Source organism: Pseudophryne corroboree, chromosome 8 (genome assembly GCF_028390025.1).
Source record: "Pseudophryne corroboree isolate aPseCor3 chromosome 8, aPseCor3.hap2, whole genome shotgun sequence".
Lineage (NCBI taxonomy): Eukaryota > Metazoa > Chordata > Amphibia > Anura > Myobatrachidae > Pseudophryne > Pseudophryne corroboree.
Genome location: NC_086451.1, coordinates 427,573,460 through 427,596,564, shown reverse-complemented (window position 1 = coordinate 427,596,564; position 23,105 = coordinate 427,573,460). Strand labels below are relative to the sequence as shown.

The window sequence follows — 23,105 nt, the reverse complement described above, 5'->3', positions numbered from 1 at the left end:
ACGGATGCCAGCCTGCAAGGCTGGGGAGCAGTCACACAGGGAAGAAATATCCAGGGCTTATGGTCAAGCCTGGAGACATCACTTCACATAATATCCTGGAACTAAGGGCCATTTACAATGCCCTAAGTCAAGCAAAGCCTCTGCTTCAGGGTCAACCGGTATTGATCCAGTCGGACAACATCACGGCTGTCGCCCACGTAAACAGACAGGGCGGCACAAGAAGCAGGAGGGCAATGGCAGAAGCTGCAAGGATTCTCCGCTGGGCGGAAAATCATGTGATAGCACTGTTAGCAGTGTTCATTCCGGGAGTGGACAACTGGGAAGTAGACTTCCTCAGCAGACACGACCTCCACCCGGGGGAGTGGGGACTTCACCCAGAAGTCTTCCAACTGATTGTAAACCGTTGGGAAAAACCAAAGGTGGACATGATGGCGTCCCGTCTTAACAAGAAACTGGACAGATATTGCGCAAGGTCAAGGGACCCTCAGGCAATAGCGGTGGACGCTCTGGTGACACCGTGGGTGTACCAGTCAGTGTATGTGTTCCCTCCTCTGCCTCTCATACCAAAAGTACTGAGAATCATAAGAAGGAGAGGAGTAAGAACGATACTCGTGGTTCCGGATTGGCCAAGAAGGACTTGGTACCCGGAACTTCAAGAGATGCTCACGGAAGACCCGTGGCCTCTACCTTTAAGAAAGGACCTGCTCCAGCAGGGGCCTTGTCTGTTCCAAGACTTACCGCGGCTGCGTTTGACGGCATGGCGGTTGAACGCCGGATCCTGAAGGAAAAAGGCATTCCAGATGAAGTCATCCCTACCCTGGTCAAAGCCAGGAAGGATGTAACCGCAAAACATTATCACCGCATTTGGCGAAAATATGTTGCGTGGTGTGAGGCCAAGAAGGCCCCTACAGAGGAATTTCAACTAGGTCGTTTCCTCCATTTCCTGCAGACAGGACTGTCTATGGGCCTAAAATTAGGGTCCATTAAGGTTCAAATTTCGGCCCTGTCGATTTTCTTCCAGAAAGAACTGGCTTCAGTACCTGAAGTTCAGACATTTGTAAAAGGGGTACTGCATATACAACCTCCTTTTGTGCCTCCAGTGGCACCTTGGGATCTCAATGTTGTTTTGAGGTTCCTTAAGTCACATTGGTTTGAACCACTCACCACTGTGGACTTAAAATATCTCACATGGAAGGTGACGATGCTGTTAGCCCTGGCTTCAGCCAGGCGTGTGTCAGAATTGGCGGCTTTATCATATAAAAGCCCTTACTTAATTTTTCATTCTGACAGGGCAGAATTGAGGACTCGTCCTCAATTTCTCCCTAAGGTGTTTTCTGCTTTTCACATGAACCAACCTATTGTGGTGCCTGCGGCTACTAGGGACTTGGAGGACTCCAAGTTACTTGACGTTGTCAGGGCCCTGAAAATATATGTTTCCAGGACGGCTGGAGTCAGAAAGTCTGACTCGCTGTTTATCCTGTATGCACCCAACAAGCTGGGTGCTCCTGCTTCTAAGCAGACTATTGCTCGTTGGATTTGTAGTACAATTCAGCTTGCACATTCTGTGGCAGGCCTGCCACAGCCAAAATCTGTAAAAGCCCATTCCACAAGGAAAGTGGGCTCATCTTGGGCGGCTGCCCGAGGGGTCTCGGATTTACAACTTTGCCGAGCAGCTACTTGGTCAGGGGCAAACACGTTTGCTAAATTCTACAAATTTGATACCCTGGCTGAGGAGGACCTGGAGTTCTCTCATTCGGTGCTGCAGAGTCATCCGCACTCTCCCGCCCGTTTGGGAGCTTTGGTATAATCCCCATGGTCCTTACGGAGTTCCCAGCATCCACTAGGACGTCAGAGAAAATAAGAATTTACTTACCGATAATTCTATTTCTCATAGTCCGTAGTGGATGCTGGGCGCCCATCCCAAGTGCGGATTGTCTGCAATACTTGTACATAGTTATTGTTAACTAAATCGGGTTATTGTTGTGAGCCATCTTTTCAGAGGCTCCTTCGTTGTTATCATACTGTTAACTGGGTTCAGATCACAAGTTGTACGGTGTGATTGGTGTGGCTGGTATGAGTCTTACCCGGGATTCAATATCCTTCCTTATTATGTACGCTCGTCCGGGCACAGTATCCTAACTGAGGCTTGGAGGAGGGTCATAGGGGGAGGAGCCAGTGCACACCAGCTAGTCCTAAAGCTTTCTTTAGATGTGCCCAGTCTCCTGCGGAGCCGCTATTCCCCATGGTCCTTACGGAGTTCCCAGCATCCACTACGGACTATGAGAAATAGAATTATCGGTAAGTAAATTCTTATTTTTTCGGAATGCCCTTCCGAGTTAAGATCTGGCGTTCAACCTCCATGCCGTAAAACGTAGCCGCGGTAAGTCTTGATAAGCGAAAGGCCCCTGTTGAAGAAGTTCCTCGCGAACAGGAAGAGGCCTCAGATCCTCCAGGAGTAATTCCAGAAGATCCGCGTACCAAGCCCTTGGCCAGTCCGGAGCAATTAGGATCGCCTGAACTCTTGTTCTTTTTATTAGTTTGAGAATCCTTGGGATGAGTGGAAGTGGAGGGAACACATACACTGAGTGGTACACCCACGGAGTTGCCAGTGCGTCCACCGCCACTGCTTGTGGGTGTCTCGACCTGGAACAGTACCTCCGAAGCTTCTTGTTGAGGCGAGAGGCCATCATGTCTATCTGAGGGACACCCCAATGGCTTGTCACCTCTGCGAACATCTCCGGGTGGAGGTCCCATTCTCCCGGATGTCTGCTGAGGAAGTCCGCTTCCCAGTTGTCCACTCCCGGAATGAAGATTGCTGACAGCGCCACCGCATGCTTTTCTGCCCAGAGGAGGATTCTTGTTTCCTCTGCCATTGCAGCTCTGCTCTTCATTCCGCTCTTTCGGTTTATGTAGAACACTGTCGTTACATTGTCCGACTGAACCTGAATGGCCTGATCTTGCAGAAGATGTGCCGCTTGTAGAAGGCCGTTGTATATGGCCCTTAGTTCCAGAATGTTTATCAGAAGAATGGATTCCAGACTTGACCACTTTCCTTGGAAGTTTTCCCCTTGGGTGACTGCTCTCCAACCTCTGAGACTTGCATCCGTGGTTAGAAGGATCCAATTCTGAATCCTGAACCTGCAGCCCTCGAGAAAGTGAGAAGTTTGCAGCCACCAGAGGAGTGAAATTCTGGCTTTCGGCGACAGGCGTATCCACTTGTGCATGTGAAGATGTGATCCCGACTATTTGTCCAGGAGATCCAGTTGGAAGGACCGTGCATGGAATCTTCCGTACTGTAGAGCCTTGTAGGAGGCAACCATCTTCCCCAGAAGGTGAATGCACTGATGAACCGATACCCGGGCTGGCTTCAGGACATCCCGGACCATTGATTGGATCACCAACGCTTTCTCCACCGGTAGAAACACCCTCTGCACTTCCACGTCGAGAATCATCCCCAGGAAGGACAGTCTCCCTGTCTGCTCTAAATGTGACTCTGGAAGGTTCAGGATCCACCCATGATCCTGGAGTAGTCGAGTTGAGAGAGCAATGCTCTGTAACAGCTTCTCCCTGGAAATGCTTTTATCAGCAGATCGTCCAGATATGGAATGATGTTCACTCCCTGCTTGCGGAGGAGTAGCATCATCTCTGCCATGACCTTGGTAAACACCCTCTTTGCTGTGGAGAGCCCAAATGGCACCGCCTGGAACCGATAGTGACATTCCAGCAGCGCAAATCTTAGATAAGCCTGCTGAGGCGGCCAGATCGGAACGTGAAGGTATGCATTCTTGCTATACAGGGATACCAGGAATTCCCCTTCCTCCAGACCTGAGATCACCGCTCTCAGAGACTCCATATTGAATTTGAATTCCCTCAAGTAGGGGTTCAATGACTTTAGGTTTAATATCGTCCTTACTGAACCGTCCGGTTTCGGTACCACAAACAGGTTTGAGTAATAACCCTTGTGTTGTAGGTGAGGTGGAACTGGAACAATGACATTTGTTTGAACCAATTTTTTAATTGCTTCCTGTAGGATAGCACTTTCTGTCAGCAAAGCTGGTAAGCCTGATTTGAAGAATCTGTAAGGTGGGAGCACTTGAAACTCCAGTCTGTACCCCTGGGCAACAATCTCTTGTACCCAGGGGTCTAGGCATGATGATGCCCAGATGTGACTGAAATCCTTTAGTCTTGCCCCCACATGTCCTACCGGGCTGGGAGAAAGTTGAAGGGGATTTGGACTTTTTAACTTTTGCAGTCCGAAAGGACTGCAGAGTACACGTAGGATAAGATTTCCTAGCTGGTGGTGCTGCTGAGGGAAGAAATGTTAACTTACCCGCAGTTGCCGTGGAGATCCACGCATCCAATGCGTCCCCAAACAGAGCCTGACCTGTGAAGGGTAGGTTCTCCACACTTTTCTTGGATTCTGCATCCGCAGTCCATTGGCGTAGCCAGAGTCCTCTGCGTGCCGAGACTGCCATGGAAGTAGCCCTTGCATTCAGCATGCCAAGATCTTTTATGGCCTCCACCATGAAACCTCCAGAATCCTGTATGTGACGCAAAAACAATTCAATGTCACTCCTATCCATAGTATCTAAGTCCTCTAGTAACGTGCTTGACCACTTTACTATGGCCTTAGAAATCCACGCACAAGCAATGGTGGGCCTTAAAGCTATGCCTGTAGCTGTGTATAGTGATTTGAGCGTAGTCTCAATATTGCGGTCAGCCGGCTCTTTCAAAGCGGTTGAACCAGGGACAGGTAAAACCACCTTTTTTGACAACCTAGATACATATGCGTCTACTATAGGGAGGGTTTTCCCACTTTTCTCTGACGTCCTAGTGGATGCTGGGGACTCCGTAAGGACCATGGGGAATAGATGGCTCCGCAGGAGACTGGGCACATCTAAGAAAGATTTAGGACTATCTGGTGTGCACTGGCTCCTCCCCCTATGACCCTCCTCCAAGCCTCAGTTAGATTTCTGTGCCCGGCTGAGCTGGATGCACACTAGGGGCTCTCCTGAGCTCCTAGAAGAAAGTATAGTTTAGGTTTTTTATTTTCAGTGAGACCTGCTGGCAACAGGCTCACTGCAACGAGGGACTAAGGGGAGAAGAAGCGAACCTACCTAAGTGGTGGTAGCTTGGGCTTCTTAGGCTACTGGACACCATTAGCTCCAGAAGGATCGAACACAGGACCCGACCTCGTCGTCCGTTCCCGGAGCCGCGCCGCCGTCCCCCTTACAGAGCCAGAAACAAGAAGGTGGTCCGGAAAATCGGCGGCTGAAGACTTCTGTCTTCTCCAAGGTAGCGCACAGCACTGCAGCTGTGCGCCATTGCTCCTCATGCACACCACACACTGCGGTCACTGATGGGTGCAGGGCGCTGGAGGGGGGGTGCCCTGAGCAGCAATAATAACACCTTGGCTGGCAAAACTAACACCATATATAGCCCCAGAGGCTATATAGGTGTATATTAACCCCTGCCAGAAACGATAAAATAGCGGGAGAAAGCCCGCCGAAAAAGGGGCGGAGCCAACTCCCTCAGCACACTGGCGCCATTATTTCCTCACAGCTTCACTGGAAGGAAGCTCCCTGGCTCTCCCCTGCAGTCCTGCACTACAGAAAGGGTAAAAAAGAGAGGGGGGGCACAATTTAGGCGCAGTATGTATATATATATATATATATATATATATATATATTATAGGCAGCTATAGGGGAAAACACTCTGTATAGTGATATCCCTGTGTTATATAGCGCCCTGGTGTGTGCTGGCATACTCTCCCTCTGTCTCCCCAAAGGGCTTTGTGGGGTCCTGTCCTCTGTAAGAGCATTCCCTGTGTGTCTGCTGTGTGTCGGTACTGCTGTGTCGACATGTATGATGAGGATAATGATGTGGAGGCGGAGCAAATGCCTGTGAATGTGATGTCACCCCCTGCGGGGTCGACACCAGTGTGGATGGACTTATGGAAGGAATTACGTGACAGTGTCAGCTCCTTACATAAAAGGTTTGACGACATAGGACAGCCGGCTACTCAGCTTGTGCCTGTCCAAGCGTCTCAAATGTCATCAGGGGCTATAAAACGCCCGCTACCTCAGATGACAGATACAGATGTCGACACGGATACCGACTCCAGTGTCGACGATGATGAGACGAGTGTACCCTCCAATAGATCCACCCGTTATATGATTGAGGCTATGAAAAATGTTTTACACATTTCTGATGATACCCCAGGTACCACAAAAAAGGGTATTATGTTTGGTGAGAAAAAACTACCAGTAGTTTTTCCTGCATCTGACGAATTAAATGAGGTGTGTGAGGAAGCGTGGACTTCCCCAGATAAGAAATTGATCATTTCTAAACGGTTAATGGCTGCGTACCCTTTCCCGCCAGAGGATAGGTCACGCTGGGAAACACCCCCTAGGATAGATAAAGCATTGACACGCTTATCAAAGAAGGTGGCACTACCGTCTCCGGATACGGCCGCCCTAAAAGAACCGGCTGATAGAAAGCTGGAAAGTACCCTAAAAGCTATATACACACACACTGGCATTATATTGAGACCCGCTATTGCATCAGCTTGGATGTGCAGTGCTGCTGCTGCGTGGTCAGACTCCCTGTCGGAAAACATTGATACCATGGATAGGGACAATATTTTGCTAACGATTGACCATATAAAAGATGCGGTCTTATACATGCGTGATGCACAGAGGGATGTTTGCCGGCTGGCATCAAAAATAAGCGCTATGTCCATTGCCGCCAGACGGGGGTTATGGACTTGGCAATGGTCAGGTGATGCCGACTCCAAGCGGCACATGGAAGTTTTACCCTATAAAGGGGCGGAACTTTTTGGGGAAGGTTTTTCAGACCTCGTTTCCACAGCTACTGCTGGGAAATCGACTTTTTTGCCACAGGCTACCCCGCAGCAAAAGAAAGCACCGTATTATCAAGTACAGTCCTTTCGGCCCCAGAAAAATAAGCGGGCTAGAGGCTCATCCTTTCTGCCGAGGGGCAGAGGAAGGGGAAAAAAGCTGCAGCACACAGCTAGTTCCCAGGAGCTGAAGTCCTCCCCTGCGTCCGGTAAGTCCACAGCATGACGCTGGGGCTGCTCAGGCGGAATCGGGAACGGTGGGGGCACGTCTCAGGTTTTTCAGCACACAGTGGGCTCTCTTCAAGTAGGTCCTTCAAGTAGTATCTCAGGGGTACAGGCTGGAATTCGAGACGTCTCCCCCCCGCCGTTTCCTAAAATCTGCCTTGCCGGCAACTCCCTCTGCCAGGGAGGCAGTGTTGGTGGCTATTCAAAAACTGTATTCACAGAAAGTGATCGTCAAGGTACCCCTCCTTCAGCAAGGAAAGGGTTACTACTCCACAATGTTTGTGGTACCGAAACCGGACGGTTCGGTGAGACCCATCTTAAATTTAAAAACCTTGAACACTTATATCAAATGGTTCAAGTTCAAGATGGAATCGCTCACGGCGGTTATTGCGAGCCTGGAGGAGGGGGATTACATGGTATCCCTGGACATCAAGGATGCGTACCTGCATGTCCCCATTTACCCTCCGCACCAGGAGTACCTCAGATTTGTGGCACAGGACTGTCACTATCAGTTCCAGACGCTGCCGTTCGGGTTATCCACGGCACCGAGGGTCTTTACCAAGGTAATGGCCGAAATGATGATACTCCTTCGCAAGAAGGGAGTTTTAATTATCCCGTACTTGGACGATCTCCTGATAAAGGCGAGGTCCAAAGAACAGTTGATAGTGGGGGTGGCACTTTCTCAGGAAGTGCTACAACAGCACGGCTGGATTCTAAACATTCCAAAGTCACAGCTGGTCCCGACGACACGTCTTCTGTTCCTGGGAATGATTCTGGACACAGACCAGAAAAGAGTGTTTCTTCCACTGGAAAAAGCCGAGGAATTGTCATCTCTGGTCAGAGACATTCTAAAACCAGGAAAAGTGTCGGTACATCAATGCACACGAGTCCTGGGAAAAATGGTAGCTTCGTACGAAGCAATTCCATTCGGAAGGTTCCACGCAAGGACGTTCCAGTGGGACCTGTTGGACAAATGGTCCGGGTCCCATCTCCAGATGCAACAGCGGATAACCCTATCGGCCAGAACCAGGGTGTCGCTGCTGTGGTGGCTGCAGAGGGCTCATCTACTAGAGGGCCGCAGATTCGGAATACAGGACTGGGTCCTGGTGACCACGGATGCCAGCCTTCGGGGCTGGGGGGCAGTCACAAAGGGAAGAAATTTCCAAGGACTGTGGTCAAATCAGGAGATTTCTCTTCACATAAATATCCTAGAGCTAAGGGCCATTTACAATGCCCTAAGCCAGGCAAGACCCCTGCTTCAAAACCAGCCGGTACTGATCCAGTCAGACAACATCACGGCGGTCGCCCATGTAAACAGACAGGGCAGCACGAGAAGCAGGATGGCGATGGCAGAAGCCACAAGGATTCTCAGATGGGCAGAGAATCATGTGTTAGCACTGACGGCAGTGTTCATTCCGGGAGTGGACAACTGGGAAGCAGACTTCCTCAGCAGGCACGACCTCCACCCGGGAGAATGGGGACTTCATCCAGAAGTCTTCCAAATGCTGGTCAACCGGTGGGAAAAACCACAGGTAGACATGATGGCGTCCCGCCTCAACAAGAAGTTGAAAAGATATTGCGCCCGGTCAAGAGACCCTCAGGCGATAGCGGTGGACGCTCTAGTGACACCATGGGTGTACCAGTCGGTTTATGTGTTTCCTCCTCTACCTCTCATACCCAAGGTACTGAGAATAATAAGAAGGCGAGGAGTGAAAACCATACTCGTGGTTCCGGATTGGCCAAGAAGAGCTTGGTACCCGGAACTTCAAGAGATGCTTACAGAGGACCCTTGGCCTCTGCCGCTCAGACAAGACCTGCTGCAGCAGGGACCCTGTCTGTTCCAAGACTTACCGCGGCTGCGTTTGACGGCATGGCGGTTGAACACCGGATCCTGAAGGAAAAGGGTATTCCGGAGGAAGTCATCCCTACCCTGATCAAAGCCAGGAAGGATGTCACCGCAAGACATTATCACCGCATTTGGCGAAAATATGTTGCTTGGTGTGAGGCCATGAAGGCCCCGACGGAGGAATTTCAACTGGGTCGATTCCTGCACTTCCTGCAAGCAGGGGTGACGTTGGGCCTCAAATTGGGGTCCATAAAGGTCCAGATTTCGGCTCTGTCGATTTTCTTCTAAAAAGAACTGGCTTCATTGCCGAAGTTCAGACTTTTGTCAAAGGAGTACTGCATATTCAGCCTCCTTTTGTGCCCCCAGTGGCACCTTGGGATCTCAATGTGGTTTTGGCATTTCTGAAATCACATTGGTTCGAACCACTTAAGACTGTGGATTTAAAATATCTCACGTGGAAAGTGGTCATGCTGTTGGCCTTGGCGTCAGCCAGGCAGGTTTCAGAATTGGCGGCTTTGTCTTGTAAAAGCCCTTATCTGATTTTCCATATGGATAGGGCAGAATTGAGGACTCGTCCTCAGTTTCTCCCAAAGGTGGTCTCAGCGTTTCACTTGAACCAACCTATTGTGGTGCCTGCGGCTACTAGGGACTTGGAGGATTCCAAGTTGCTGGACGTAGTCAGGGCCCTAAAAATTTATATTTCCAGGACGGCTGGAGTCAGAAAGACTGACTCGCTGTTTATCCTGTATGCACCCACCAAGCTGGGTGCTCCTGCTTCTAAGCAGTCTATTGCGCGCTGGATTTGTAGCACTATTCAGCTGGCGCATTCTGCGGTAGGCTTACCGCAGCCTAAATCTGTAAAAGCCCATTCCACACGGAAGGTGGGCTCATCTTGGGCGGCTGCCCGAGGGGTCTCGGCTTTACAACTTTGCCGAGCAGCTACTTGGTCGGGGGCAAACACGTTTGCAAAATTCTACAAATTTGATACCCTGGCTGAGGAGGACCTGGAATTCTCTCATTCGGTGCTGCAGAGTCATCCGCACTCTCCCGCCCGTTTGGGAGCTTTGGTATAATCCCCATGGTCCTTACGGAGTCCCCAGCATCCACTAGGACGTCAGAGAAAATAAGATTTTACTCACCGGTAAATCTATTTCTCGTAGTCCGTAGTGGATGCTGGGCGCCCATCCCAAGTGCGGATTGTCTGCAATACCTGTACATAGTTATTGTTACAAAAATCGGGTTTTGTTGTGAGCCATCTCTTTAGAGGCTCCATTTTGTTATCATACTGTTAACCGGGGTTCCTATCACGTGTTATATGGTGTGATTGGTGTGGCTGGTATGAGTCTTACCCGGGATTCAAAAATCCTTCCTTATTGTGTCAGCTCTTCCGGGCACAGTTCCTAACTGAGGCTTGGAGGAGGGTCATAGGGGGAGGAGCCAGTGCACACCAGATAGTCCTAAATCTTTCTTAGATGTGCCCAGTCTCCTGCGGAGCCGTCTATTCCCCATGGTCCTTACGGAGTCCCCAGCATCCACTACGGACTACGAGAAATAGATTTACCGGTGAGTAAAATCTTGTTTTTTTCTGTCCTCTTCAGGGAAAGGGAAAGCAATGAGAACCCTTTTTGGGATCTGGAATTTTTTCTCTGGGTTTTCCCAAGGTCTTTCAAAGATTTAACTCCTTAGAAGCCAGGAAGGTAAGCGAGAATTTCTTACTTTCTGTGAAATATGATTCTTCTTCCTGCTCAGGTACTTTCTCAGAAATATGTAAAATAACCCTAATGCCTTCAATCAGTTGCACCCCCTTAGCAAGTGATGCACCCCCCCGCAAATCTCCATCACTGTTCCCTGTATCAGAGTCCGTATCAGTGTCAACTTGCATTATCTGGGCAAGTGTACGTTTTTGTGGGTACGTAGGGGTTGTGTAGGGGCTGTTTGGCCATGCAGGTGACTCTCTCCGCAGAGTGCACCTGTCTCTCGCCAGCAGCCAGCTCCAACAGACTGTACCACCAAGGGGACCCCCCTCTTCAGCTCATCACCCCCAAAGACAAGCATCTTCCAACCCGGGTGCTCTTGGCCAGCAACCGCACCGCAGCGTCCCTGCAACTGATCAGAGATCATCGGTGCCACGACTGGAGAAGAAGTGCTACGGCTGTGGGAAAATCGGACATCTGAGGATGAACTGTCCTGCATCCCAAGCACCCCAGACTCGTGCCCCAAATCCGAGTGCTGGAGCCCGGCTCGCTTGTTTGACGAGAGGAGATGAGCCTACAGAGACTGTTCCCCCTCCAGTCAGTCCGATGGAGTGTGGCGAGAGACAGGTGCACTCTGCGGAGAGAGTCACCTGCATGGCCAAACAGCCCCTACACAACCTGTGGAGGCACCTGCAGCCAGTCCACGTGGGACCCCTGCAGGGAGAAGGCCTAAGAGACTCTGGGGCCTCAATCACTGTGGTGAGCCCCCACCTTATAGATCCTGCTGCCGTATTGCAGGGTCGCACTGCCACGGTCACCCTGGCAGAAGGAACAGAAAAAGCGGTTCCCATGGCAAGAGTCTACCTGGACTGGGGAGCTGGACCAGAGTTGCGAGAAGTTGCCGTCATGGATGGTCTCCCAACTGATGTGGTCCTAGGAAATGATCTGGGTGGTGGGATCGTCACTATGTTTGTTGGCGCCATTCCCCGGAGTCAAGTTCCAAAACCACCGTTGACATCAGCTACTCCAGCACAGCCCAGCCCAGAGGAAAAGACTACAGCTGCTAGACAACTGCCAGCACAGCCAACCACAGCATCAACCAGCCCAGAGGAAAAGATCACAGCGGCTAGATCAGTACATCGACCCCGCATGCCTTTTGCCTCTGGTATGCCTACGTCCCCTAGCTACGCAGAGGATGTCGGTTCCAGCTCGTGTGATCCTGTGGGGGTGCCCAATGATGCTCCTGACCCAAGTGGTTTGCCAACTCCGGCGGTGAGTATGAGAAACCACTCTGACTTTTCCATGACTGACCCCTACCAGACTGACCCCAGTAGTCCCCACCTAGATCCCCCTGTAGTGTGTCCCAATTTAGGAGAGATTGAGGGCCGCAGGCAGGAGTTTAGGGAGGCTCAACTCTCTGACCCATCCCTGAAAGGCATGAGGCGCCACTCTGGCAGCGGCCTTGACAGGGTTGGGGCAGGAAGTTTGACCTGGCGGGAAGGGTTAAGGTACAGGGTAGCCAGGAAAGTGGGAGGGGATAGACCAGATAGGGAATGTGTCCAACTGGTCCCCTCAGGGAACGTTCCTGTGCAACCGGTGTCGGTTGCCAGCGAAACCCCTTTGGACAGCAACCCGGAGACAGACCGTACCCTGAAGTGCCTGACACAGAGCTTACCCTGGTCTGGAATGTCGGATGACGCCCAGACCACAGGTAAGGCTGGTGCCATGCGTTGGCAGCCGGGGCACTCCAGCGTTTGTGTTGTCTCTGGGCCTCTGCCCATAGGAGAACCCTTGCAGCAAGTTGCTGTGGACATAGCAGGTCCCCTGCCTGTGCGCAGTAGATCGTTGAAGACACGCAGCCTCACTGTAGTGGATGCCACACAGGATCCAGAGGCTGGTGGTCTGGCCGCCATCACTGTGGCACAGGTAGCGGACGAGGAGGAAGGAGTAGGCCTAGGTGACAGGGTAGGTTTCCCGAGTCATAGGTCGACGGAGGAGGATTGGAGGGCAGGTCTGACAGTTAGGGCAGACAGTTGCCCGATAGGTATGACGGAGGTGCAGTGCCTGGGGCACCATGTGGGAGGAGACAGGGGTAGGCCCAACCCAGAGGGGGTGGAGGCAACCAGAGGCTGTCCCCGACCTACATCACCCAGACTGGTACTGACCTTAGAACCTGTAAGGCCCTACGGACATGTTGTCATTGACTTTAGTCCTGTAGTGAACCCCTTGACAGAGATGGCTAGGAAGGGCATTCCCAAGTCAGTGGACTTTGCACCCGCTTGCGAGTTGGCATTCCAGTCATTGAAAGAGGCTCGGGTACCCGCTCCAGTGCTGATGGCGCACATTCTTGACCAGGACTGTGTGTTACGAACTATTGCGCCACTGCACGGACTGGGAGCAGTACCAAGCCAGAAAGAGCCATATGGGCAGGAGCACCCTGTGGCCTGTTTGAGCAGAAAACTGCTATTGTGGGAGGTGGGGTATGCCACAGTTGGGACACCGTGGGTGGCACTTGTTTGTAACCGGCCCCCCACCGTGGTGACTTACCACCTACCTGTTAGGTGGCTGCAACCTACCTTGGGGGAAGTGGACAGACTTTTGTGGTGGAGCCTTGAACTTGGACTTCAGGTGGACTATTTGAACATTGTGCACCCACGAAGAGATGCCCACTACACTATGGATGAACTGTCTAGGCCAGAGCCTACACCCCCCAGGTAGCGTCCCCTTCACCCCAACGGACTGCGGGACCAGGACCCAAATCGTTGGGACATGGGTACCTGGTTGACCCGCTTGAATGGGGGGGGAGGAGTGTGGCCGGAGAGCCCCAGCCACGAGGCAAATGGCCGCCGCAGCACTGAAGGGGTTAATCCCTAGTGCCCGGCGCCATTTGTTAAGGACAAAGGGGCGCTTGGCGCCAAATTTGAATTGTGGTGGACGCTAGGCGCCGTGTTTATAACAATGTATGAAAATGTATTTTTAAACTGTGCCGTGGTCCCGGACCCCTCCGGAGACCACGGCAGTGAGGACAGCTCCCCGGCGCGCTCAGCAGAGTGTGCGCGCCGGGGGAGAGGAGGCAGCCGCTGACCGCCGGAGTCCGGGAGCTCCGCTCCCGGCAGCGGTCAGTGTAGCCCCGGGCGCACTGGAGTGTGCGCGCCGGGGAGAAGGGTGAGCGCTGCGGCTGGGAGCTCGGCTCCCGCTGCAGTGCTCTATGTGAGAACCGCCGCTGGGGGCCGGGAGCTCTGCTCCCAGCGCCTCAGCACAGCACGGGTGGCCAGCCGCAGCAGCCGGGACGGACGTCCCGGGCTGCTAGCCGGCGAGGGGGGTGCGCTGCAGCCCGGCTCCCCGCCGGACGCTGCAGCGAGGCCACAAGACAGGCACCGCTCAGGGGGGACCGGGCTAGCCGGCTCCCTAGCGGCGTGGGCACATTAGGCGGGCCAGCAGGATGGTGAGCGCTGGGGTCCGGGAGCTACGCTCCCGGCGCCTCAGCGCTGAAACAAGCCAGGGTCACGGCGGCCGGGACAAGTGTCCCGGTCCGCCGGACTTCGGTACAGGGGGGTGCGCCGCTGCGTGCGGCGAGGCCACTGATTAGTGCCTCCCTGGGGGGACAGGGAGAGCCAGCTCCCTGGAACCCCAGAGGCAGAAAAGCAGGCTGGAGGATGGGGGAAGCCAGCCCCATACCTCCAGCACACAGAGAGCCCTCGCGGCCAGGCTGCAGGGCTAGGGAAGGCACTGCAGTGCCTGAGTATGTAGAGCCTGTGCAGGGCACAGGCTCAGTGTATATTTAACAAAGGGAAATGTACAGTGTGTATTGTAACATCTTCTTCTGCTGAAACATCTTAATTGTATGCTGTTGCCCCTAGCAATAGGGAGGAGCCTTTTTAAAGGTTATTTGAGCAATAAACACCTTTGCCTCAAGAAGACTGCTTCATCTTGTGACCAACAGGGTTAGGCCAAACCTAGCCCCGTCCTCCGGCTGTCCAGGGAAGCACCTGACGTCTCCAAGCTCCGCCTTCCGCCAGCTACCGGTAGAGGCCTAGCAAGTGGCTAGTGGGGATTCGTCGACACCGCACAGGTGTGGTAAAGCAGTGCGTCGGCACATACAGAGCAGAACCGTGGTTCCAAACGCCACGGCAGGTTAGGAGTTTGGTGGTGGCAGCGAGAACCCGCCCACAGCGCAGTGGGTGGAGTCAGTAACAGGCGGTTACTGACGGTAAGCGGGAATCCCCTATGTGGTCAGGCCTCGTGCGGCTTGACCTTCCATTCTGTGCGCAGTCAACGGGACGCGGAAGCTGCGAGTGCTTCCGTACGGTATCGTCCTGTCACAGAAATGTCAAACCCTCCACAGATCTCCTCAAAAACTGTGTTTCTTTCTCAGTATGCGGCATCCTTGTTGAAATCTGGTATATCATTCCCCTTAAAGAATCCACCCATGGGGGTTCAGATTCAGAGGGCTGGGAAATTACATTGCAGTGCTCAGTACATGGAATAGACTTTTCAGGAGAAGATACACACTCTGCAGCACAGGACACAGAGTCCTTAGACATGGTAACGTGAGATATACACACACACACACACAGGAAAATGTCAGACACAGTTTCCCCTAGAGTACCTACAGAGAGTCACAGAGTATAAGGAGCCAGCCACACAGCGCCCCCAGTAGGCAATTATGATAAAAGCCCGGTGCTGACTAACTAACCTTAATGGGGTAGTTAATACTGTTACCACACTTCCCCCCCCCCCCCCCCCCCTGTCTTTAACACCCTGGTACCGCAGAGGTATAGCTGGAGTTATCTGGTGGGCAGCCTTCCATTTCAGCGTCTCCTATGATCTGCAGGGATAAAATGGCGCTGGTGAGTGCTGGAACAGCTTTGAGCGGAAGCCCCGCCCCTTGCAATGGCACGCGGCTTCCCGCACTAAATTGTTTATACTGGTCTGAGGTGTTTGTTGCTAACAGCAGGGATTAGCCCCTGCTAGCCAAGTGACCAATTTAGGGTGAATTGCACTGGCCCAGAACGCCCCTCAAGCGCCTACACAGTGTGTTGCTGAGCCAGCCAGAGCGCAGCCTGTCAGAGCTGCGCTCCCACCCTTGTGCCACCACTCCCGCCGGCGACCCGATAACCGGTCCGCCGGCGCTATACTCACCACTCTTCTTTCTTCTGGCTCTTTTAGGGGGTGGCGGCTGTGCTGCCGGAGTGAGCGGTCACCTCATGGGCTTGCGAGTAACACCCTCAGGAGATCAGTGTCCTGTCAGCGGAGATAGAAAACATTAACTTCTAGAGTTGGTTCCTCCTCCCCCCCTCCTAAGTCCCACGAAGCAGGGAGGCTGTTGCCAGCAGTCTGCCTGTACCTAACTAAACTCAGAAAATAATAAAACTAGAAAAGCTCCCCTAGCTGTGACCGGCTCCTCCGGGCACATTTTCTAAACTGAGTCTGGTAGGAGGGGCATAGAGGGAGGAGCCAGTCCACACTATTAAACTCTTAAAGTGCCCATGGCTCCCAAAGAACCCATCTATACCCCATGGTACTAAATGGAACCCCAGCATCCTCTAGGACGTAAGAGAAACAGGCATTTATGAGCTGAGCCTTACATTTATGAAAATTCTAAACCTATAATAAAGAAAAACAGTACTGGCTTAGTGTGTCAGGGAACTCTCATAAGCTGGGTACACACTGCACGATATAGTGGACGATGTGCCCAATTCCGACATATGGGCCCTCATTCCGAGTTGGTCGCTCGCAAGGCGATTTTAGCAGAGTTGCTCACGCTAAGCCGCTGCCTACTGGGAGTGAATCTTAGCATCTTAAAATTGCGAACGATGTATTCGCAATATTGCGATTACACACCTCGTAGCAGTTTCAGAGTAGCTCCAGACTTACTCGCCATCTGCGATCAGTTCAGTGCTTGTCGTTCCTGGTTTGACTTCACAAACACACCCAGCGTTCGCCCAGACACTCCCCCGTTTCTCCGGCCACTCCTGCGTTTTTTCCGGAAACGGTAGCGTTTTTTCCCACACGCCCATAAAACGGCCTGTTTCCGCCCAGTAACACCCATTTCCTGTCAATCACATTACGATCGCCAGACCGATGAAAAAGCCGTGAGTAAAATTCCTAAGTACATAGCAAATTTACTTGGCGCAGTCGCAGTGCGAACATTGCGCATGCGCATTAAGCGTAAAATCGCAGCGATGCGAAGATTTTTACCGAGCGATCAACTCGGAATGAGGGCCATTGTCCACAATATCGGCTAGTGTGTCTGCACTATGTCGCTGACTATGCGTGCTCCCACGTGTCATCGGCAGCATCCCCCGTTGGCCGTGCATTCATGTCCGTCCTGCATTTGTGATTCACAAAATGTTCAAAATATTATTAATTTTTAGTAAAAATATATAAATCTATCTATCTATGCCCTAAACCTAGCCATGCTATAACTGGATATGGTCATTAGGTCGACCACACTTAGGTCGACAGTCATTAGGTCGGCCACTGTTGGTCGACATGGAACAAGGTCGACATGCTTTTTTTTTTTTTTTTTTTTTTACTTTTTCATACTTTACGATCCACGTGGACTACGATTGGGAATAGTAACCTGTGCCGAGCGCAGCAGAGCGAGGCACCTTGCCTGAAGCTTGGCGAGCGAAGCGAGACGGTGCACTAATTGGGGTTCCCCATCACTTTACAAATACAACTACACCAAGTTAAAAAAAAACTCATGTTGACCTTTTCCCATGTCGACCTTGTTCATGTCGACCTAGTGACCATGTTGACCTAATGCATGTCAACCAATAGTGGTTGACCTACTGACCCATACCCGCTATAAGAATGACATATGATTGTTTTATCATAGACATACATATTTCATCTCTTTAACAAAAAAGTTAGGGTTAGGCACCTACAAGGGAGGGTTAGGGGGCTTACTGGGGGGCTGTCGGGATTCTGACCGCTTGAACTCCGTCCATCGGGAAATCATACTGAACCCGTGATAATCAGTCTCTACACTATTTATCAGTGTTTATTCAAAAAGAGGCGAGATATATATATATATATATATATATTAAAAAAAAATAAGATTTTAAACCTACCGGTAAATCTTTTTCTCCTTGTCCGTAGAGGATGCTGGGGACTCCGTAAGGACCATGGGGTATAGACGGCTCCGCAGGAGACATGGGCACTCTATGCCCCTCCTCCAGACCTCAGTTAGGACTGTGCCCAGAGGAGACTGACAGTACGAGGAAAAGGATTTTGTTATCTAAGGGCGAGATACACACCAGCCCACACCATACACACCGTACAACATGGTATACAATAACCAGTTAACAGCATGAACAAAACAGCATCAGCCATAGGCCGATCTCAACTGTAACTTAACCCTTAAGTATGCAATAACTATATACCAGTCTTGCAGAAATTGTCCGCACTGGGACGGGCGCCCAGCATCCTCTACGGACTAGGAGAAAAAGATTTACCGGTAGGTTTAAAATCTTATTTTCTCTTACGTCCTAGAGGATGCTGGGGACTCCGTAAGGACCATTGGGTTTATACCAAAGCTCCAGAACTGGCGGGAGAGTGCGGATGACTCTGCAGCACCGACTGAGCAAACATGAGTTCCTCATCAGCCAGGGTATCAAACTTGTAGAACTTAGCAAAAGTGTTTGACCCCGACCAAGTAGCTGCCCAGCAAAGCTGTAATGCCGAGACGCCTCGGCCAGCCGCCCAAGAAGAGCCCACCTTCCTAGTGGAATGGGCCTTTACTGAATTTGGTACCGGCAATCCAGCCGTAGAATGAGCCTGCTGAATCGTGTTACAGATCCAGCGAGCAATAGTCTGCTTAGATGCTGGAGTGCCAACCTTGTTGGCTGCATTCAGGACAAAACAGTGCCTCTGTTTTCCTAACCCTAGCCGTTCTGGCTAAATAAATCTTTAAGGCCCTGTCTACATCTAGGGACTTGGAATTCTCCAAGGCCACCGTAGCCACAGGCACCACAAAAGGTTGGTTCATATGAAATGACGAAACCACTTTAGGCAGAAATTGAGGATGAGTTCTCAACTACGCTAGATCTGCATGGAAAATCAGATAGAGGCTCTTGTAAGACAAGGCCGTCAATTCAGACATCCGCCTCGCAGATGCCAAGTCCAATAGCATGAGCACTTTCCAAGTGAGAAACTTCAATTCAACTGTTTGAAGCGGTTCAAACCAGTGTGACTCAAGGAACCGTAACACCACGTTAAGGTCCCATGGTGCCACTGAGGGCACAAAAGGAGGTTGGATGTGCAACACTCCTTCTACAAAAGTCTGGACTTCTGGGAGAGAAGCCAATTCCTTCTGAAAAAATATTGATAAGGCAGAAAACTGCACCTTAATGAAGCCTAACTTCAGGCCCATATCCACACCTGACTGTAGAAAATGGAGAAAACGTCCCAGTTGGAAACCCTCAGTAGGAGCATCCTTGGCTTCACACCAAGACACATATTTTCTCCAGATACGGTGATAGTGTTTCGCCGTAACATCTTTTCTAGCTTTAATAAGAGTAGGGATGACCTCCTCTGGAACACCCTTTTTAGCTAGGATTTGGTGTTCAACCGCCATGCCGTCAAACGTAACCGCGGTAAGTCTTGGAACACGCAGGGCCCCTGTAGAAGCAGGTCCTCCTTGAGAGGAAGGGGCCACGGATCTTCTGAGAGCCGTCCCTGAAGATCTGCATACTAGGCCCTTCGAGGCCAATCTGGAACAATGAGTATTGTCTGCACTACTGTTCGTCTTATGATTCTCAGTATTTTTAAGATGAGAGGAAGTGGAGGGAACACATAGACCGACTGAAACACCCACGGCGTCACCAGGGCGTCCCCCGCCACTGCCTGAGGGTCCCTCGACCTGGAACAATACGTCCGAATCTTCCTGTTGAGGCGTGCGCCATCATGTCTATTTGAGGAAGTCCCCAACGACTTGTCACCTCTGCAAAAACTTCCTGATGAAGTCCCCACTCTCCTGGATGGAGATCGTGCCTGGAATGAATACTGCTGACAGAGCGCTTACATGATTTTCCGCCCAGCGAAGAATCCTGGTGGCTTCTGCCATTACTGCTCTGCTCCTTGTCCCGCCCTGGCGGTTTACATGCGCCACGGCTGTGACGTTGTCTGACTGTATCAGAACAGGTAGGTTGCGAAGAAGATTCTCCGCCTGTTTGAGGTCGTTGTAAATGGCCCTCAATTCCAGCACATTGATGTGTAGACAAGCCTCTTGGCTTGACCATATTCTCTGAAAACTGTTTCCCTGTGTGACTGCTCCCCATCCTCGGAGGCTCGCGTCCATGGTCACAAGAACCCAATCTTGAATGCCGAATCTGCGACCCTCTAGAAGGTGAGTACTCTGGAGCCACCACAGGAGATAGATCCTGGCCCAGGGGGACAGGGCAATCTTCCGATGCATATGCAGGTGGGACCCTGACCACTTGTCCAGAAGGTCCCACTGAAAAGTCCTTGCATGGAATCTGCCGAATGGAATGGCCTCGTAGGCCGTCACCATCTTTCCTAATACCCGAGTGCATTGATGCACTGACACTCTTTTTGGCTTTAACAGGTCTCTGACCATGTTCTGGAGTACTTGGGCTTTTTCCTCTGGAAGAAAGACCTTTTGTTTTCTATGTCCATAATCATGCCCAAAACGACAGTCGAGTTGTTGGAACCAACTGTGACTTTGGTAGATTTAGGATCTAGCCGTGTTTTGTAGTATTCTCAGGGAGAGAGATACGCTTTGTAACAATTTTTTCCTTGAACTCGCCTTTATCAGGAGATCGTCCAAGTATGGGATAATTGTGACCCTTGCTTGCGCAGGAGCACCATCATTTCCGCCATTACCCTGGTGAAAATCCTCGGGTCCGTGGAAAGCCCAAACGGCAACGTCTGAAATTGGTAATGACAATCCTGTACAGCGAATCTCAGGTACTCCTGATGAGGAGCATATATGGGAACATGAAGGTATGCATCCTTTATGTCTAGCGACACCATAAAATCCCCCACTTCCAGGCTGGAAATCATCGCCCGGAGAGATTCCATCTTGAATTTGAACCTTTTCAGATACAGGTTCAGGGATTTTAGATTCAAAATGGGCCTGACCGAGCCATCCGGTTTCGGGACCACAAAGAGGCTTGAATAAAAACCCTTCCCCTGTTGTAGCAGGGGAACCTTGATAATCACTTGCTGATGATAAAGCTGCTGTATGGCAGCTGCCACTATTTCCCTCTCTGGGGGGGAAACTGGCAAGGCCGATTTGAAAAATCGGTGAGGAGGCACATCTTCGAATTCCAGTTTGTATCCCTGGGACACAATTTCTACCGTCCAAGGATCCAAGTCCGACTGAACCCAGACTTGGCTGAAGAGTCGAAGACGTGCCCCCACCGGCGTGGACTCCCTCAGCGGAGCCCCAGCGTCATGCAGTGGATTTTGTAGAGGACGGGGAGGACTTTTGTTCCTGGGAACTAGCCGTAGCAGGCGCTCTTTTCCCTCTACCTCTAGCGAGGAAAGAAGAGCCCCGACCCTTTCTGAACTTATGCGACCGAAAGGACTGCATCTGATATTGAGGTGTTTTCTTTTGCTGTGGGGGAACATAAGGCAAAAAAGAAGATTTACCCACTGTAGCTGTGGTAACCAGAACCACGAGGCCCTCCCCAAATAAAACTTCACCTTTGTAAGGCAAAGTCTCCATATTTTTGAATCGGCATCACCTGTCCATTGGCGGGTCGACAGGGACCGTCTAGCAGAAATTGCCATGGCATTGGCTCTTGAACCCAACAGCCCAATATCTCTCACAGCTTCTCTCATATATAACGCCTCGTCTTAATGTGACCCAAGGTCGACAAAATGGCATCTTTATCTAGGGTGTCAAAGTCAGATGACAAGATATCTGCCCACGCTGCAACTGAGCTACCCACCCATGCCGACGCTACTGGCGGCCTTAGTAGGGCACCCGTATGGTAGTTTCTGGTCTGCGATCAGCAGGATCCTTGAGGGCTGCAGTATCAGGGGATGGTAGCGCCACCTTTTTTGACAAGCGCGTTAAAGCCTTGTCCACCGTGGGTGAGGATTCCCACCGTAACCTGTCCTGGGAGAGGAAAGGATGCGCCATAATAATTCTCTTGGGAATCTGCAGTTTCTTATCTGGAGTTTCCCAAGCTATTTCAAATAGGGCGTTCAGCTCGTGAGATGGGGGAAAAGATACCTCAGGTTTCTTTCCCTTAACATGCAGACCCTCGTGTCAGAAACAGAGGGGTCCTCAGTGATATGCAAAACATCTTTTATTGCAACAATCATATATTGAATACTCTTGGCCACCCTTGGGTGCAACCTAGCATCATCATAGTCGACACTGGAGTCGGAATCCGTGTCGGTATCAGTGTCTACTATCTGGGAAAGGGGACGTTACTGAGACCCCGAAGGGCCCTGTGACACAGTCAAGCTATGGATTGACTTCCTGCTTTTTGTGTAATGAGTCACATTAGCATTTTAAACATTCCACATATTCATCCAATCAGGTGTCGGCGGCGCCGACGGAGACAACACAATCATCTGCTCTGCATCCTCCCTAGATGAGCCTTCCACCTCAGACATGTCGACACACACGTACTGACACCCCCACACACACTGGGATACCTAATAGGAGAGACAGAGAGAGAGAATGCCAGCACACACCCAGCGCCACTATACACTGAGACAAAAATCCCAGTCTGTCAGCGCTTTTTGTATATATATGTGTAAAACACCAAACTTTATCGCCAAATAATGTGCCCCCCCCCTCGTTTTGGCCCTCTCTACTAGCTAACAGCAGGGGAGAGTCCGGGGCAGCTTCTCTGCAGCATGCTGAGGAGAAAAATGGCGCTGGTTAGTGCTGGGGGATCAAGCTCCGCCCCCCGACGGCGGGCTTCGGTCTTGCTCTAAATCTTTATACTGGCGGGGGATTTGGAATTATACAGCCTCCGCAGTATATATAAGTACTCTGCCAGTCTTATTTGAGGTATATTTATGCTGCCCAGGGTGCCCCCCTGCGCCCTGCACCCTTTTTGTGGCGCCTGTGTGTGTGAGCTGGGAGCAATGGCGCGCAGCGTTACCACTGCGCCTTACCTCATGAAGAGCTGAAGTTTTCTGCCGCCTTTGAAGTCTTCTTTCTTCTTATACTCACCTGGCTTCTATCTTCCGGCTCTGTGAGGAGGACGGCAGCGCGACTCCGGGACGAACGGCGAGGGTGAGACCTGCGTTCCGACTCCCTCTGGAGCTAATGGTGTCCAGTAGCCTAAGAAGCAGAGCCTATCATTTAAGTAGGTCTGCTTCTCTCCCCTCAGTCCCACGAAGCAGGGAGCCTGTTGCCAGCAGTGCTCCCTGAAAATAATAAACCTAACAAAAGCTTTTTCAGAGAAACTCGGGAGAGCTCCCCTGCAGTGCATCCAGTCACCACTGGGCACAGGAACTAACTGAGGTCTGGAGGAGGGGCATA

General features: G+C 51.4%; 1 protein-coding gene across 3 annotated transcripts in view; it reads left to right on the top strand.

Annotated features, from left to right (window-relative positions):
- The window catches only part of LOC134949433 (zinc finger protein 724-like), a 73,844-nt gene that overhangs the window by 6,729 nt on the left and 44,010 nt on the right, over positions 1 to 23,105 (top strand). Inside the window, exon 2 of one of the 3 annotated variants that reach the window (XR_010183159.1) lies at positions 10,529 to 10,627. The exons of the other annotated variants lie outside the window; for them this stretch is intronic. The gene's annotated coding sequence lies outside the window, so the exon portion shown is untranslated. The remainder of the gene's footprint in view (positions 1 to 10,528; positions 10,628 to 23,105) is intronic. 3 annotated transcript variants of the gene reach the window in all.